Below are 20,180 nucleotides of genomic sequence, written 5' to 3'. Positions count from 1 at the left end.
CATGGTCCACCCTAGGTATATAAGGTATACAGGCACCAGGGAGTATAATTTTAGTGTCATTGAAATCACAGCTCTTGTGCAAGCCTGGAAAATAAGCACAGAGTAAATTCATGTAAAAGTCTTATCTAAAATGCATATATCCTAAGTGTCCATCGACAGATGAATGTATAAAGAAGATGTGGCACACATATACAATGGAATATTACTCAGCCATAAAAAGAAACGAAACTGAGTTATTTATAGTTAGGTGGATGGATCTAGAGTCTGTCATACAGAGTGAAGTAAGTCAGAAAGAGGAAAACAAATACCGTACACTAACACATATACATGGAATCTAAAAAAAAAAGTGGTTCTGAAGAACCTGGGGCAGGACAGGAATAAAGATGCAGACGTAGAGTAAGGACTTGAGGACATGGGGAGGGGGAAGGGTAAGCTGGGACGAAGTGAGAGAGTGGCATGGACATATATACACTACCAAATGTCAAATAGATAGGTAGTGGGAAGCAGCCACATAGCACAGGGAGATCAGCTCGGTGCTTTGTGACCACCTAGAGAGGTGGGATAGGGAGGGTCAGAGGGAGACGCAAGAGGGAGGAGATATGGGGATATATGTATAGGTATAGCTGATTCACTTTGTTATAAAGCAGAAGCTAACACACCTTTGTAAAGCAATTATACTCCAATAAAGATGTTAAAGAAAAAAGTGATGTGAAATAGAGCTTATTAATAGTCAACTGTAAGAACATATTTTTGGCAAGGTCTCGATTTTCATTTAATTCCTTTTTGAAATCACTGTTTATGTACCTATATAAACAAGAGATTGGACATCTTTGTAAATTTATGTCCTCCTTTTAGGCAAATAGGGGGAGGGCAAAGAGGTTTTGTTTGTTTGTTTGTTTTTAATCTGCTTCTTCACAATTGCCTTAAGCTCCTTATGCCAGAGTGACATATTCTGGGCATATTCTGCTACCCTTCACCATGCAGACTGCTTTCCTACACTCACACCACATCTCTAACATCTTTTGAACGATGAACTCACTGTGTGGTGTCATCTATGCAAAATTAGGAATGTGTGGAGAACTAAGATTTGTTGCATTAAATTAGATTTTTTTTCTTTTATTTGAAGGAGAGTAATACATATTTGAAGGAGAGTAACTTTTGCCAACACTTTAGCAACTATAATTTCTGTACTCCGGGGATTTAAAATTATTTATTTCCAGTTGAAGAGCTTTATTAATTAGAGTAAGTGAACAGTTGTCTGGAACAGCAATTAATGAAGTATATCCAACAGCCATTAAGTACTCTAAGAGAAGGAGATTGACATATTAAGCATCTATCATGGGTCAGTTTTAGACTTGGCATGTTAAACCTTCATCTTAATTAATTCTCACAGCCACCCTGTAAGAGAGATATTTGCCTCCATTTTATAGGACAGGAAACTGAGGCTCAGAAAGGTTAAAGAGCTTGTTCAAGGTCTTGGGTCTAATAAATAATAATCAGTATTGTGGCTTGGGTCTTTCTGACCCTGAAGCTTATGCTCTTTATATGACATAAGGCTGTTTAAATAAAATGGGATTAGGCACACACGTTCTGATAAAAAATAATACATAATGGAATTTTTGAAGGGTGGAATCTAATAGGAGGTAAAGTTTATCCAACATATTTTAATTGAGTCTCTTTTAGAAGTAGTTTAGAAATATAAAAATACCAGAATGTTCAAGAGGCAAAATATATATCAATCTATAGTTTTATTTCTCTTGGTCCAGAATTTTTAACATATTTCTATAATGATATAAATATTATTTTAAATATTCTATTTTTAGCTTTGGAAATACACTGACTGGCTGTTGCTGAACCATTTCTCCTTTCCTCTGGGTACTTAACTAGACTACAATTTGAAGTCACCCTTGTATTTAGATGTGGCCAAAAGACTGAGTTCTTGCCAATGGAATGTGGGCGAACACAATTACCTCATTTCCAGGCAAGGCCCATAAATCCTCCTGGATGGTAACACCCAGTGTACCTTTAGAAGCCACATGTTGAAAATAAAAATGTCTCTGTGAGCCTGGACCCACAAATAATTGTGTAGGTTGAACTTCAACTTTCCACCACTGTACCAGCACCTCTTTATTCAGGTAAGAAGTGAACATCTAGTGTATGAATTAAAGTGACTCTGTGTCCTACTATGCCCAGAACAGGCCCAGTTTACACCACTTGTCCCAGTATATTTGATAAAAGCTCTCCCTTTCATTCTCAAAATGCTTCAGTTTGAATAATAAATATAATCTTTTCAGTATAAGGCCACAGAGACTTACATTTATGATAAATAACATTACCTTAACTTAAATCATTGGTTATGTTTGTTTTTTTAATTAATTTTATATTGGAGTATAGTTGATTTATAATGTTGTGTTAGTTTCTGCTGTACAGCAAAGTGAATCAGTTATACATATACATCTATCCACACTCTTTTAGATTCTTTTCCCATATAGGTCATTACAGAGTACTGAGTAGAGTTCCCTGTGCTATACAGTAGGTTCTTATTAGTTATCTGTTTTATATATAGTAGTGTGTATATGTCAATCCCAATCTCCGAACTTATCCCCCCCCCTTTTCCGCCTTGGTGACCATAAATTTGTTTTCTACATCCATGGCTCTATATCTGTTTTATAAATAAGTTCATTTGTACCATTTTTTTTAGATTCCACATATAAGCAATATCATATAATATTTGTCTTTCTCTGTCTGACTTACTTCACTCAGGTTGACAATCTCTAGGTCCATCCATGTTGCTGCAAATGGCATCATTTCGTTCTTTTTAATGGCTGAGTAATATTTCATTGTCTATATGTCCCACATCTTCTTTATCCATTCATCCATCAATGGACATTTAAGTTGTTGCCATGTCTTGGCCATTGTAAATAGTGCTGCTATGAACACTGGGGTGCATGTATCTTTTCAAATTATGGTTTTCTCCGGATATATGGCCAGGAGTGGGATTGCTAGGTCACATAGTATCTTCACGTTTGTTTTATACTCTTTATTTTCTTTAGCTTATAATAGCTAAGCAGGCTGTTTTCATTTTAAAAGTTTAAAGGAAAGCAAAAGAATACAAAATAAATTGTACTTTGTTTGAATTTCTATATACATTTAAGACTCTGCACCCATTTTGCTGATGTCCGTTTCAGTGAGTACATGTGTGGGTGGAAAGGAAATAATATGTACAATTAAATTCTTGACTGATGTAAGCCTAGGTTTAATGACTGGCACATAGTAATAATCAATTTAGTATTTATTGCTAATGCTATTATTTGTTATTTTTCTATTTTTATTCTATTATTATTTCTAATCAACTGCTGATAAAAAAGGGAATTAATAAGAATATGAATTAATGCAATCCTTTTGAAAAGTAATCTGATAAAATTAGTCAGTTTTACCTATGTGTAAATAATCTCATTTCTAAGAATCTGTCCCCTTAGGTTGAAAATGAGAGCTCTACAATTCAGAATAGTTTATGCATGAGGGGGAGACACAGTAGTCTGGTTACCTGAGAATTCAGGAATAAATTTGCTATTGGCACCCCTGCATAAGGGATCAATAAAGTTTGGAAGAGGTCTGTCTTTTTCTGCATCTCAATCCTTCCTCCCTCTGTGTGTTGACCTTATTCTGTAGAGACATTCTACCTACAAGGCCAGGGAGACAGCCACCAAGAATCTAGATCACATCCTCACAGTTCAGCAATTCTAACATATCAATAGTAAGTCTATCCCCCTGATAGTTCTAGCAACAGAGTCTCAGGGAGAACTCCCAATCCTGTGCCCATCTCGGAACTATCCCTGAGCCATGAGAACAGATCATTCTGATTGCCAACTTGATCTGGTTTAATGGGGGTACTTTGTTTGGCCACCTTGATATCCACCATTGTGGTGGTGCTGGTTAGGGGAGGGGGGATGATAGGCTAAATAGCCCCACCAACATCACATTGGGATGGGGAGACGGGGGAGTATTTCCTGAAAAAAAAAAAAAAGATGGATAGACAGACAAGTCAACAATATATCTCTACAGAATGACAGATATGTAACCAAAGGCATATTTGCCCATTACATTATTACTTATGTTGGTAAAAATCCATAGCAATTTCATATCCAGCAAGAGGAGTATTTAATAATGGTTAGTGATACACCCATAAGATTTAAAATTAGGCAGGTAATAAAATTGTGGCTTTGATAAATAATTAATGATATGGGAAATGTTCATGATATACCACCCTGATGGTTACTCTTATGTGTCAACCTGACTGGGCCACGAGGTACACAGATTTTGATCAAACATTATTCTAGGTGTTTCTGTGAGGATGTTTCTGGATGAGATTAACATTGGAATTGGTAGACTGAGTAAAGCAGATTGCCCTCCCCAATGTAAGTGAGCCTCAACCCTTTGGAGGCCTAACTAGAGCAAAGAGGTGGAGTAAAAGAGAATTCCTTCACTCTCTCTGTAAGGCTGTCTTTGAGCTGGGACATTAGTCTTCTTCTGTCTTCAAGACAGACTCAGACTTGGACTGAAACTTCTACCATCTGCTCACCTGGCTCTCCAGCTTGCTGCCTCAGCAGATCATGGGACTTCTCCGTCTCCATAACTGTGTCAGCCAATTCCTTATTATAAATGACATTCTGGTTCTGTTTCTCTAATACAGACTAATACAACTATTTTAGTAGGAAGCTCAGGATTTAATAGCAATCTTTCAAAATATCTCACAAACTCATTATTTCATTCATTGTTTCAATAAGCTTAACTTAATTATATGAATAAAATGATTATTATAATCCTCTTTATGATGTGAAGGCAGATTCACACACAATTTTATTTAACATCATTTTAAAAGACAGAACATTAGATGGAGTTTGAAAAATAAACGGTAAGTTAAACAAGAAACTATCCCTGCCAAACAGGAAATCAGAGAGGGGCTAACCTTCCTCTTTCTGTAAGAAAGTTGGATACAAAAAAAAAAAAAAAAAAAATTGAGGTGAAATGATTGAAATACAATGGAGTAATGTTCAATTTCAGTTCGATAAACATCTGCTGTGTACCTATCCCGTGGGCAGCACTGTGCTGGGCCCTGAGCGTATAAGGATGATAATGGCTTTGAGGAACACACTATGTCGACATGGAAAATAAATACGTAATTGAAATATACGATGGTAAAGCCAATCACAATGATGTTTAAGGATGCTGAGGAAGCACAGAAGGACTCAGGTTGCTTTAAAAAGCTTGGGTAATCCTTTCTGGAGGATGTAGTACCTGAACTAAGTCTTGAGTACTTGTTGAGGAAGGAGAAGGGGGAATAGAGAGTATTTCACATAAGGGAAAGGGCATAACCAAGACCACTGAGGATTAAAATAACGTATATTGTTTGAGGTGCTAATTCAGTATTTTTGGACTTCAGATGGGAGCCTCAGTGGACATAAAAAGAAAAGTAGGATCCAGCAAATTGCCGACTTTGTATAATACATCAAAGAAATCTCCATATCTGATAGATTATGGAGAACGACTGATAGATTTTAGCGGAGTAGCGGGTTTAGTTAATATTCATTTTAGATATACCATGCTGGTAGCAGTATGGCTGGTAAATTTGAGAAGGGCAAATTTGGAGGCGGCTGGAATGTAGTTAGGATTCAATTACAATATTCCTGGGCTTTATTACTAGGTAGCAATAGCAGGATTAGAGAAGAGGTGACAGAATCAAAATACGGTTGGTATATCATTAACATTTAGGGGTTAACTTTTAATGGAGTGGAGGAGGGAAACAGGAAGGGAGAGAATGGTGAGAAACAGGAAGTAGTTTAAGATGACTCCCAGATGTCTCTATTGGTTGACTAGGTTTATGGCAACATTATGAACTGGCTAATGGAGAAGCAGGATTCTGTTTGAGGATTTGAGTGAGGGAAAAAAATAAGTTTAGTCTCAGATGTAGCAAATTCAAGGAGACTATTGGTCTTCCAGTGTCCAGAAGTTATTTAACATGCAGTTTGATGTTCTAAGGAGAGGTTGGCCGGAGATACATATTGTTAAACTTTCAGTATATGGATTTTAGTTGAACCTCTAAGAGTTCACGTGGAGAGGGCAGTGTAGAGTGGAAATAGTGGAGAGCTTTGGCACCCAGTGAAGAGTGAGAGGAGGGAATAAAAAGAGGATTCCATAGTGGAAACCAAGAAAAATTGTCAGAGAGGTGGAAGGAGAGGCAGGAAAAATTCCTGTAAAAACTATCTAAAAGAGCAGAGAGTTCCAAGAAATAGGTAGTCGCAACAATACTGTGGTCAAACAGCTAACTCTCCATTGAAAAAATGTGTGCTTCCCTTTCCTTAGTAGAAGTTGTACCGGCCACTCAGCCAGGTCTATACAGATCTTCCTCAACTTACCATGGGGTTACATTAACATAAACCCATTTTAAGTTGAAAATATCGGAAGTCAAAAATGCATTTAATACACCTAACCTGCCGAACATCACAGCTTAGCCTAGCTTACCTTAAACATGTTGAGAACACTTACATTAACCTCCAGTTGGGCAAAATCATTTAACACAAAGCCAACTTTATAATGAAGTGTTGAATATCTTAACGTAATTTATTGAATACTGTACTGAAAGTGAAAACCGGAATGGCTGCAAGGGTACAGAATTGTTAGTGTATCCGTTGTTTACCTTCATGATTGTGTGGTTGCCTGGGAGCTGCAGCTCTCCGCCCTGCCCAGCATCACACGAGGGTATCCGACTGCAGATCACCAGCCCGGGAGATCAAAATTCAAAATCTGTGGTACAGTTTCTACCGAACGCGTATCGCTTTCACGTCATTGCAAAGTTGAAAAATCATAAGCCAAGTCATCGTAAGTCAGGGACAGTCTGTAGCGTCATAGGTATAATAAAAGCTGAAAATCGTCCTTTGAATTTGACTAGGAAATGGTTGAAAACACAGGAAAAATTGAATAGTAGCTAAACAGAGATGCAAAGTCAAGGAAGGTTTTTGTTCTAGTATTAGGACCAGAAGGAGATTTAATCATGTTTTACGGGCTGAGCAGAAGAAGCCGTTATAGGCAGAAAGAGTGTAGAAAGAGAGGGAATCAATCCAGGAGCAAAGGTCACGGAGGAGATCCTAAGGCGGTGACGGGGCGTGGTGACCTTGATCACAAGGATAAATACCTCTTCCTATGACTGTGAAAGGATGATGAACTGTAAAATGATGAATAGATATAGAAGTAGATAAGTCTGAGAAACACTCTAAGATTTCAGTTAAATTATAACCGTAAATAATAAACATCGAGGTTTTACATATTTTGGCAATTAAATGCTCATTATAATACTTTAAAATGTGCAAATCCTGTACTGGTGTCTATACACTGTCATTTCCTACTCACCATTACTGAAAAGGGGACCTTTTACATTTACATTTACATTTCCTCAACTTGCTCATTCTAATTTAATTGTACTTTAAAGGTAATATATAAGATAAAGATCCCTTCCCACAAAACAATATCATCACCATAGATCTAACATCAAATTCTGTCCCTAGAAGAGAATTGCATATTAAGAATAATTCTCTCTAGCTTTGACAGACTTCTTCCCAACTGAGAGCAACATGACAAGGCGATCTGATGATTCATCTCGGTAGTTTGTAACGTTTCTGGCTTACAGATATATTTATCTCTATACAGCCCCACTGTATAGGGGGCTGAATAGGGACTGAATCTGAAATAACCAACACGAAACTAAAAATGTCCCCAAGTGCTGGAAATGATGGAAATGAATGAGGAGATGGAGGACAGGAAGTGAAGGGGGAGGTAGGGAGAAAGAAAAGCAGTGCTCAGTGTCTGTTATATTCAGTTTCTGAAAAAAACACCTATACGTCCCAGTCTAAACCCCCATTTTCACGTATTATTACATTTTCATGATAATGCTTTTTGGTCATTTATAATAAATACGTTTGTGTGATTGGGGTGAAACTTTTTTGTTAAGTGGACAGGATTTATGATCATGAAGCAATTTTATCCTTTCTCAGATGGTCCCTCTAAACCCTCTCTCTGATTTTTTTTTTTCTTCCTCAAAGAAACCTCAGGTAGGTTCCAAAGCTTTTCGAGACCCTCTCAATCACTAGAAAAGTCCCATGTCAGCTAGGAAAATAAGCAGATCAATGAAATAAGGACAAATTTTAACATCCTTCAACCCAAAGCTTTTCCCTGCAGCTCAGGAACACTTGCCCCACCTCTCCTAAGTCCAGCTCCCTGACCCTCACCAGCCAGCATCACACCAAGCAGGAGAGGGCCCCTGGGGAAACAGCACACTCTTAGGGTGCAGAGGTAGTTGTAACGGGCCATTGATTCCTTCTAGACAGGGGCCACTGTACAGTCTCTCCTCACTTTCATGGAGCACGCTTGTGGGGTATTTCTTAGGGGAGGGGAGGAAGCGTAACCCTGCACCATCTCTCTGGGGTAGATCTTACCCTCCTCAACTGACTTTAGGAACCCCTCTCTCAACCCATGGGGGCATCTGCTGGTCCGCATCACGCTTGTCTTTCAGAGGTCCATCTCCTCCTCCAGGCAGTGTGCTTGAGCTGTTCCATGGGGCCACTGGGCCCACAAAAGAGAACTCACTCGTCCTTATCCAGCACTTTGGTAGAAGAGAGACTTCTCCCAGAGCAGTACTTTTCTCTTTGCTACCAGACAGGCAGCATAGCCCCCTCTGCAGTCTCTCAGCAGGAGTGAGAGGGCATTCCCCCATTTCCAGGAACATATGTCAATCAAGCCCTCCACGTGGTTCTCTTAAAGCCCTGACAACCGTTCCTATGGAATTCTCATTCTCTCTCTCTCTCTCTTTCACTCTCTCGTTCTCACCGCTTCGTTCTTGATCTCAATTACATCTCCACTGTTTTCTGGGTGGGAGGTGGGTAGTAGTGACAAAGACCCTTTGTTTAACCAAAATTTAGTCAAATTCCTGAGACCTCTCCTAAGCCCATCTGTGCGTTTCCTTCTAAAATCTAGTTATAGAAAGATTTCTTGATACCTGATCTCCCTCCATATCGAACCGGGTTCCTCCCCTCCACCATCTCCCAGATGATGTCTCATCACCCTGGCCTGTCTTCACCAAGAATCCTGTTAGGTCGTTTTAACCAGAACCACTCTTACCCCTGATGTTTTTTTTCTCTTAGTAATTTTCCATCCACTGACCCACACCCTGGTCCCTGGCTATAAATTCCTACTGCCCATGCTGTATTCGGAGTTTCGGAGTTGACCCCAATCTCCCTCTCCCTCTCTCTCTCTCTCTCTCTCGCTCTCTCTCTCTCTCTCACTCACACACTGTAAAATCCCATTGCTGTGGTCCCTATACCTATCATGATGGTCTTGAATAAAGTCTGTTTTAACATCTGTAACAAGTGTCATGGAATACTTTTTTTCTTTACCAGTAGTTGACACTGCTACTGGCAGAAAGGGTTTTACCGCTGGCATCTGCTACATGTGTGGTCTCTCCCTTCCCTTAAGGATATTGAGTTACATGGTAGTCCTCGCGTCCTTCTCATTTTTGAGAGAGGAAACAAGGACAAAAAGAGTCCCATTACAACATCTTGTACATTATTTCTACCGCCCCCCCCCCCCACCCAACACCACCCTCCAGACTGAAAGCTCCACGAGGGCAGAGACCTTGTCTGATTGTGCACTATTGTGTTTCTCAGTGCCCAGTACAGTGCCTGGTACATAGTATGTACTCAGTAAATACTTGTTAGATGAATTAATTCTGTTCTATTTATTCATTTCTGAGGGAAAAGAAACACTTTTTTTTAACATGATTGCCCAAAGCCCAGATCAGCAGCAGCAAAGTATGACCTGGCTTTAAGAATCGGAACCTTTTATCGTATATTAACGCATATATGTGGAACCTAGAAAAATGGTACAGATGAACCGGTTTGCAGGGCAGAAATTGAGACACAGATGTAGATAACAAACGTATGGACACTAAGGGGGGAAGTGGCGGCGGGGGGTGGTGGTGGGATAAATTGGGAGACTGGGATTGACATATATACACATATGTATAAAATGGATAACTAATAAGAACCTGTTGTATAAAAAAATTAATTAAATTTTTAAAAAAAGAATCGGAACATGTTATTTCTCTTTGCCACACAATGATAAACCTTTATATTGACTTGCACTAATTAGAGAACGTCTCCATTATTAGCAGGTGCTTACATGAGGTGACTTTGGAAATAACCTAGCTACTCAATTTAAATGACAGAGATTGAGTGACTTGTGCAAAATCTCAAGACCAGCTAGTTCTCGGCAGGGCAGAAGGCAGAACCTAGACTGCTCTCAGTACAGCATTTTGGCATGTTCCTTCCACTAAAATGAGGAAGTCTCCATGCTACCTCATAGAATGCTTGCCAACCAGATCAAGTTAGTTTGTATTTTGAATACAGTTGACAGACCTCACCATTAGTAATTTTCTTGGAATAGTGGAGATGTTTTTAAAATGTATGACTTTCTTATACAATTCTAACCAAACTGGACATATTGATTATTTAGCTAACTGAGCCTGAAGTGTTTGAAAGGGATTTTTTTTTCAAGTCCTTTAAAGTAATTATTTAAGATAGAAATGTGATCATAGGAAAATTGTCTCTATTTTTTAACTTTGCCATCAGTTGTTTTCATTAGCAAAAATGCATTGATTATACATCTAGTAGCATGGAGAGTTTTCTCTCCTTCCACAGAATTCCCATAGAAGTTATGGCTGGAACTGGAAACCTGCTGTAGCAGTGGTGGGTTATGGCTAGTTTGTGTCTACTGCCAAGCATATTTCTTACCCGCTCTGTTAGATTATAAGCAATATGTCAACAATGTATACAACTTTGTATCATCTCACAGCACCCAGCACAGAATAAATATTCATTAATATATTATTGAATGTATGCATCAAAACTTAAAATTTGTATAGTTTCTCTCTTGGAACTACTGCTTCAACTTTTTAAAGTAGTATTTTGTCAGTATCTTAGAAAATTTAAATTTTAAAAGTGATGAAAAATCCCTAAGAAATTCAGAATTTTCCTTTATAAATAAATTGTCTTTTTTCCAAAATTTACTTCTTTATAACTTTATGGTATTCCTAGACTTACGAATAATGTGCCTGTTACAGGGATTTTTGTCCTTAGTATGACTGCAAATGCACACAATTTTGTTTTGAACTTATGGAGCTCGTCCCAAGTTATTGTCTTGTAACAACTTTCTGAGCTCACACCTCACACCAGTTCTTCCATTCAACAATCCCGGAGGAGCAAAGCATCTAAATGATGTTGAAGGCATTGGCTTTTTTCAGAAATCGCTGGATTTATATCTTCGTTCCTTCTTTTACTGCTTTATAACGTTGACAATTTAAGTAATTTCTCTAAGTCTTAGTTTCCTCTTTGATAAATGGAGATAATAGTAGAACCTATCTCATAGAATACTTATGGTAATAAGCAAAGGGAGGGCTGTAAAACATTGGGCACGTTGCCTGATGCTTAAGTACTCAATAGACTTTTTTAAAATTTTCGGTCACGATTATCAGAATTTAACTAATTTTCATTATACTAACTACATTCTTGATCTAAAGCCAACAAATTGCAAGGGATCATATGCAAATAATTCCATAATGATATTCTGAGCATCACTGTATATAAGTGATGGTGACAGGGGATGAAGGTTATGCAAGTGAAGCTTCTTAAGAATGTATGATTTCATAAGGAAGATTCACATGTGCAACCAAGTACAGGAAGGACAGTTACAGTAATAGTTGTCAAAGTCAAGGTTCTTAGAAATGCTATGGCAGTTCAGAGGAGAAAGTGATCACTGCCTGTCAAGAGATAGTAGGAGACTGGTCCAAACAGGGCTTTGCTAGAGAAGTGGAATGTGAGTTGGGTCTTCAAGGGTGAGTAGGATTTAGGGAGAGAACAATAGGGATAATTGCACTGCCATCTGAGGGAATCCTGGAAGGAGCCTGAAGGAAAACACTGGGAGTGTTTACTGAGCTTCCTTATGTTGGTGGAGTGTGGTGACTGCAGAAAGTAGAAGGGTAGATCGATGGGCAATCAGAGTTCTAAATGTCTTACCAAAGGACCGTGGCCTTTCTTCTGAAGGTAGTTTGAATCTATTGCAGATTTTAGAAGCACGACTCTGGTAGTAGTAGACCAATGGAGGGAGAAAGAAAAATTTAGAGAAATAAACTAGTATTGAAGTTACAACAATAGTACAATTGGAGAACAATGAGGATCAGAACCAAGGCTGTGTCAATGGAAATGGAGAGAAAAGCGAGACTAACAGTGGATTTGGCAGCATGGTTACTACTCAGAAAACTGGCAATTAGACGATAAAGAAATAGTCATTTACCTTGCTCTTCTGTACACACTGTATTTCAGGGTAACCAAATAGCCCTAAATGATGTGAGAATGTTATTTTTTCAGATAGATCATAGCTAAAATATATGGTAGGATAATATTAATAGAAATTACATTTTGCAACCCTTAATAAAATAATTGATTCAAGCAACAATGATCAGTGGATGAAACCATTAGATGAAATGTCAGTTGGAACTTTCCAATGGAGAGTTCTGGCTGTCCCACTAAAAGTAGAAAACCAGAAATGTGGTTCCTCCTGATATGATGTAACACATAGCCCACAGCTCCCCTGATTAAGTACCCCAGCCAAAAAATTGTGTACCTAAATCTATTTAAATTTCTAGAGCTGCCCTTTATTTATAGAGATTATGGAAGATCCAGGAGCAAATTAAGTGACACCGCAAGAAAGCAAACAGACAAATCTGAAATGTGAGAAATTCTGCAAGACAAGAGTAAATCCAGTATTACTGGATTCAGTTTCAGTAATAAGTCAATTACAGGGGAGAAAAGGGGGAGTGGGAAGAAGGGACTGAGATACATGAAGAGCTAAATCAACCAAATGTGATTTGTAAGCATTGTTTGGATTTTTATTCAAACTAGTCAAATGCAAAAGACATTTTTGAGAAAGTCTGGGAAATTTTTTATGAGTTGGTTACTAAATGATACCAAGAAATAATATTCTTAAGTTAATTACATGTGATAATGGCACTGTGGTTACATATGAAAAGCTTCCCATCTTGTAGAGATGCATACTGAAGTATGCGGGGGTGAAATGGCATGATACCTGGGATTTGCTTTAAGATTCTTCAGTGAAGTAAAGGGAAAAAAAGGAAGGAAGGGAAGGAGGGCAGGAGAGAAGGAAAGAAGGACAGAGGAAGCCTAAATGGGAAAATCTTGATAACGCTGTAATCTAGGCAATGGTTATATTGAGGTTCTTTGTATTTCCTTCTTTTGTGTGTGCTTGCAATTGTGAATACAAAAAAAAAAAAGAAAACATTTTTTGCTTGTTATATAACTTGATGCTTTACGTTCCATATCTAGGAAAGCAGATGCTGATACTTTTGTTGATCTTGTTTTGCAGAATGTTTTTTCTCATTTCAGTAGTTGTGACACTCTGCACTGAAATACTGACTTCTTAAAATTTATTTTATTGAAGCATAGTCGATTTACAATGTTGTGTTAATTTCTGCTGTACAGCAAAGTGATTCAGCTATTCATATATATACATTCTTTTTCCATATTCTTTTCCATTCTGGTTTATCACAGGATATTGAATATAGTTCCCTGTGCTCTACAGTAGGACCTTGTTGTTTATCCATTCTATATATAATAGTTTGCAACTCCTAATCCCAAGCTCCAAACCCATCCCTCCCCCACCCCACCTCCCCCTTGGCAACCACAAGTCTGTTCTCTGTGTCTGTGAGTCTGTCCCTGTTTTTGTAGGTAAGTTCATTTGTGTCATAGTTTAGATTCCACATATAAGTGATATCATATGGTATTTGTCTTTCTCTCTGGCTTACTTCACTTAGTATGACAATCTCTAAGTCCATCCATGTTGCTGCAAATGGCATTATTTCATTCTTTTTTATAGCTGAGTAATATTCCATTGTATATACATACCACATCTTCATTATCCATTCATCTGTTGATGGACATGAAATGCTGTTTTAAGAAATCTTGTTCTCAGCATATATTGACCCTCACTAAGGACAGAGAATTATAGTAGGATGTATTGAAAGTAAGACAAAGTATACAAAAATATGTGGACCTTAAAAATGAATCAACATAGTTACTCCTATATTCACTAAATCAACATTGTCTTGATTTTCATTTTGTTATGGCAAAGGATTGGGTCATTACATCAGTAATGGATTTAGATGCAAGGAAAAACATGATCAGTTTTGCTGCCTACATGACAATTTTAAAAAACTGTGGGCTACAAAATATTTAATTACATCTGATTCCTCTACTGCTTGGTACTCAATCTATGGCAACAATCTAGCATCTTTGAAATGATTATAACAAAAGTGCCGCCACATTTATCTTTGTTGATCTTGGCCATTTTGTGTTCTTAATAAAGGAACAAAATGCATTTTTTTGTATGTTTCAACCATCCGAGTAGTAAATATTTTCTCACAATCCTCAAGTGTGAGATACAGCTAAATTACGCACTAGTTATTTTTCCTTAATATTACCACAAAATAAGCAGAAATTCCAAAGATGATGAATAACCCAAAAATGAAAGCTAATTGTGAGACTTAACATGAGAACATAAGGTATCTTTGAGATAGTTTTCCCAAGTCAATAATTTTTTAAATGCATTCTAATTCAGGTACTTGCAATTGTGAAAATACTGCAGAAATATAACTTGCCAAATGCCTTAGGCAATGATGAAATTAGTCATTCACTCTGGCATCAATCGATAAACCATAGTTGATTTATTAGTCATATATTACCTTATAATTATGCAGTGCTTAACAGCTTACAAAGCACTTTTACATACATTGACCCATTTTTATCTCACAACAGGCCTTAGAGAGGACTCAGATTATTGTGTTCATTTTACAGGAGGAAGTGGCTTCACAGAGGGCTTAGGGACCTGTCTGTGGGTCTACTGCTGGCGGGAGGGGGAACACTGAGACCCAGATTTAGAACCTGCAGCCTAAAGTTCACTCAGTCACATGTGACAGCAGCAGGTTCCCAATATTAGGAACAGTCTCTGACACAGATGGGGCTCTTAAAGGGATCAGAGACACCGTCTCCTCACAAACTCCTAAACTAATTTGTGGATTACAAGCCAAACAAGTGAAATTCTTCATAATAACACAAGACAGGAATTCAGGAGTGGTCCCCAACCAAACCACGATGCATTTCCAAATGAATGAAGGAGAAATACTTACTGACTGAAGCTGTTTTACTGTCAATGTTCTTAACTTCACAAAATATAGGAGGAAGCGGTATATGTAAAGCTTGTTACATTTCTTTCCTTCTTATAAGATACAACTATGGATTCATGAGTGATTATAGTAAGTTATAATTGGCAAAATAAAGTATAAGTAATATACTATGCATTTTGCACTGTATTTTCTCAGTCAGTCAGCAAGACAATCCTGAGGGTATGTTATTGTTATACGTTTTGCTGACAGAGAAGGTGAGTCTTAGATTAAGCAATGTTTCCATGAAAGCATAGTTAGTGAGACTGAAGCCCAGAACTGTTAAATTCTAAAGCCCACATTCCTCACCACATAACTATGCTTTTCCTCCCTTCTCCATCCCTCCCTGCAAATAGTAATAATAGCACCATTCCAAAGGTTTTGCAGAGAGAAAACTTCTTCAAATAAAATGATTCATTGATTTATTCCAGTAACATTTGTACTGAACCTCTTCCTTATGCATAAATATATGTTACATGGTTCCTGCTGTACAAGATTTGCTCCCTATGTGAGAAGACAACACATACAAACACACACACACATCACAGCGCATTACTACTACTACTAATAATAATAATTGCTTCTCGTCACCAAGATCTTACTATGTGTCCAGTTGTTTAAATGCATCCCACGTGGTAATATATTTAATTCTCACAGTCCCATGATAGATCATTCCATTTATCTGATTGAATATTATGTTGACTTGTGTTTCAGGTTACGACTTTCTCATTTCTGAAATGGTATGATAATAGTTCATTTTATAATAAATCTGAACCCAGATTGCCATTTTAAGGAAGCCGTTTTACAGATATTCTTACTTTAAATAATTCCCAACTATGTAGCTTTGTAATTTTCATATCAAATCATTCATTCATTCAGTAAATGTTAATGAGTATTTCTATATGTACAGCCTTGGGCTAGTTGCTATTAAGGATACTTAAGTATAACATAAGCAACTCCAAGGAGATTATTATCTAGGAATATAATGATCAAACCAACTTGTGTAGTATCAGAAATGATGCAGCATGTCACTCCTTGCCTTGTTTCTCCTGCATCTGCCTATGACAGTTATTCATGTGGGTGCCCATTAACAACCCCAGAAGGCAGACTCGGCCCTGTTATGTTTCCTAAGATAATCTTAAAGCACCTAAGATGGGCTTCCCTGGTGGCACAGTGGTTAAGAATCTTCCTGCCAAGGCAGGGGACACGAGTTCGAGCCCTGGTCCAGGAAGATCCCACATGCCGCGGGGCAACTAAGCCCGTGCGCCGCGACTATTGAGCCTGTGCTCTAGAGCCCGCGAGCCACAACTACTGAAGCCCGCACACCTAGAGCCGGTGCTCCACAACAAGAGAAGCCACCACAATGAGAAGCCTGCGCACCGTAACGAAGAGTAGCCCCCGCTCCCTGCAACTAAAGAAAGCCTGTGCGCAGCAAAGACCCAATGCAGCCAAAAATAAAATAAATTTATTTAAAAATAAATAAATAAATAAGCACATAAGATGATGGATACCTCGGCCCCACCATTTGGTGGGTCTTGGTAACCACTTGCATCCTGCATTTACATTTTTTTTAAGTGACTTCCTTTTTAAAAAATAAATTTATTGATTTATTGATTTATTTTTGGCTGTGTTGGGTCTTCGTTGCTGCCCACGGGCTTTCTCTAGTTGCAGTGAGTGGGGGCTACTCTTCGTTGCAATGCGCGGGCTTCTCATTGCAGTGGCTTCTCTTATTGTGGAGCACGGGCTCTAGGCGCGCGGGCTTCAGTAGTTGTGGCATACGGGCTCAGTAGTTGTGGCGCATGGACTTAGTCGCTCCACGGCATGTGGGATCTTCCCGGACAAGGGCTCAAACCCATGTCCCCTGCATTGTCAGGCAGATTCTTAACCACTGTGCCACCAGGGAAGTCCCCCTGCATTTAAATTTAATGGTCAGTTACGTGTTCATCTGATATTTATTGAGCATCTACTATGTGCCAAGCACAGTACTGGGCCCTGAGAACACAACAGGGGACAAAGCCTTGCCCTCATAGAGGTGGCATTCTGGCATTAGGAAACAGAAAATCAACAAAGAAATACATAATATGACAGCTCTTTAAAATGGCTATGGAGAAAAACAAAGAGGGGAAAGAGAATGAAGTCTTCTCCAATAAGATGAAATTTGAGCAGAGTCTTGAACTAAGTGAAAGAATAAACCATGTGGACATTTGCAGGAAGAGCTTTCCAGGCAAGGTTGTTGTGTGTGCAAAGGCCTTGATGAAAATATGTCCAGCCTGTTTGAGGCTGCATTTGGGTAAGCAAGAAGGGGAGTGTTCACAGGTGAGGGCAGAGCTGAGCCGGAGCAAAACCATGTGTGTTCACTTCACGTTGCCCCCAAGAGCCCAAATAGAGCCTGGACACACACGCCAGGAAGGAGAACTCGGTGTGCACATAGGCCCCAAATAACCCCGCTAGAATTCGGCTTTGCCTAAATTTTAATTCTGTGGTCTGCCTGCTATCCCCACTCTGAATCGAGCCTCGAAGTAGTGAAGTGGGCATGAGGGGTTGGAGTAGCTACATTCTAAATGCATGCAAATCATCATCATCATCATCATCCATTATTATTCTTTAAAGTCAGGGACCCATCCTTCAAGACTGCATAGTCTGGATGGAATCTAAATACCCTGCCTAGCTCTTATCATTTCCTTTTTCCTGTATCAAGATGTCCAAAAAGGGGCTCTGCCATGATGAGCAAATCTCCCAGGAAAGCAATACCGCCACCCTTGCCTAGCTCCTGATATACACCTTCCATCCTCCACTCTTTTGGAGGCCTCATATCAACAACATCTGAATTCAGTTGTGAAACTTTTGTTTCCCTTGGACACTGAGCCCAGACTGCCTGATTACCCTCCAGGACTAATATTTTAAGTCCACCAGGTTTCCTTCAAATCCCTCTGGCCTGAGGACCAGGCACTACCGAGTCCTCCCAGGTCATAGCAGAATAAGGCAAGTAGCAAATGGATGGAAGCAGAGTGCAATAAGCAGGCACTCCAGTTTGGGTGATGGTAAGGGCTTTTTGGAGGAAGTGACAGTAGAACTGTCCTTGTCGCTCGGCTACTCCAGCTCCCTCACAGCTGAGACCACTTGTGCCCACACTTCCTTCCCTGACTTGTTCAATAGGTCCTATTCAGTTCTTGACCCGCAATCAATCAAGGCAGGAAATGTGTCAGAAGCCTCCTATTAAATTCCATTGGTTCATGGAATTAAGTCTCACTTGCAGAACTGGAATCAGAAGACTTGCATTTCATCCCCTTCATCCTCCAGCCCTTTCACCTCTAACTGTTCAAATGATTTTGACAAGCCATTCCTTTGATTCAACAGGGATGTCACATGGAAACATTACCAAGACAAGTTCCTCAGTGCCAGCTGTTCCCCATCAGGGAACTATAACTCACCAGGCTGGAAGCAGGAGATACAGCCTCTTTGGTCCTTCATAATGCCTTAGTACAAGTAATGTGAGTCAATGATAGATGGAACCACCAGTAGTGTCTATTCAATGCCCATTCACTGGATAGTATTGAATAACAATATTCAATTTAAACCCATAATATTTATCTGTCTTCTCCCCTATAAGGAACTGTATTTTATTCGTTTTAGTCTTAGTTCCTGATACATAAATGATACTCAGTAAATACCAAATAGATTACTGACTTAATTAATTGATATACAAGCCAGATGAAGGCTATGAGGTGCACAGCTGGAGTGATCTCACAGCTATAGCACTCCCTATTCATCTCTTTCTTGTCCCTGTACTTGGGAATAGACTTCTACCTTGTTTATTCACTGTATCATTAGCCTACTTACCCTACCTGGTAGTTCAGTTCCTTTATAGGACTGGAATTCTACCCTAAAACCAAGCTGGTGACTAGGATTTGAAGGCCAATCAATTTTCAGCCACCATTCTTTCAGAGGATTGAGTCGTATTCCCTGTGTTCCCATCTCTTTAGCAAGCAGGCTTGCTCTATTTCAGATATCTCCCAAATCCACTGCAATCCCACAAGACTTCAAGGTTAAGAGTCACCTGGAGTTTGGGTGGGACTTCCTGCACCTCTGTCTAAACCATACTTTGTCTTTCCATGTCTTTTAGACACTAGGCCTTAGACAATTTCTGCTGTCTCCTTGGTCAGTATCTCTTTCCATCCTGTGCTCTACAAAGTGGATCACTACCAAAACTCAGCATCTTTTCCTCCCCACACTTACTCAGTGCAGAGGAATGAGCACATTCAAGTGAGTCCTTGAAAGATGGACAGTATTTTGTTAGACATATATTTAAAGGTGTTTCAGTAAAAGGGGTAAGCAAGAATATAGAGTCCAAAAAATCCATTTGATTTCTTTTGGGAATGGAGAGTAATCTTGTTTGGAAAATAAGGTTTATTTTAGACATTAGATAGAAATGATTAATGTGACATGAATATTGATGACTATATATAAGCTAAAGCCCCCAATGTATGGAAATCTTGCATATTAATTCAAATTACTGTCAAGATGGAACATTGGAACCTAAATATATTAATACATTTTATAAAATAAAGCTATAATATTCTGAGAGTAGAAATGGAGCATCTTTAGATAAGCAAGACATTCACTGGTCAAGAGTTTGGCGATTATGGTTTGGGCATAGGGTGGTGGCTAGTATGAACATGAGAAGGTGCCAAAATATTCAAAGCATGCAAAGCAAAATAGATGAGTTAGGCAAGACCTTCCCCACAGCAGGTGCATCCTCTCTGATATGTTAAGATGCACAGGTAGCTTTGCATCACTGTATCCCTTGCAAATAAATTCAGTCCAGGTTACAGGGCACAAG

The sequence above is a fragment of the Balaenoptera borealis genome, assembly GCF_965194805.1.
Source record: "Balaenoptera borealis genome assembly, chromosome: 18".
Taxonomy (NCBI): domain Eukaryota; kingdom Metazoa; phylum Chordata; class Mammalia; order Artiodactyla; family Balaenopteridae; genus Balaenoptera; species Balaenoptera borealis.
This window is presented reverse-complemented; position numbering follows the sequence as displayed.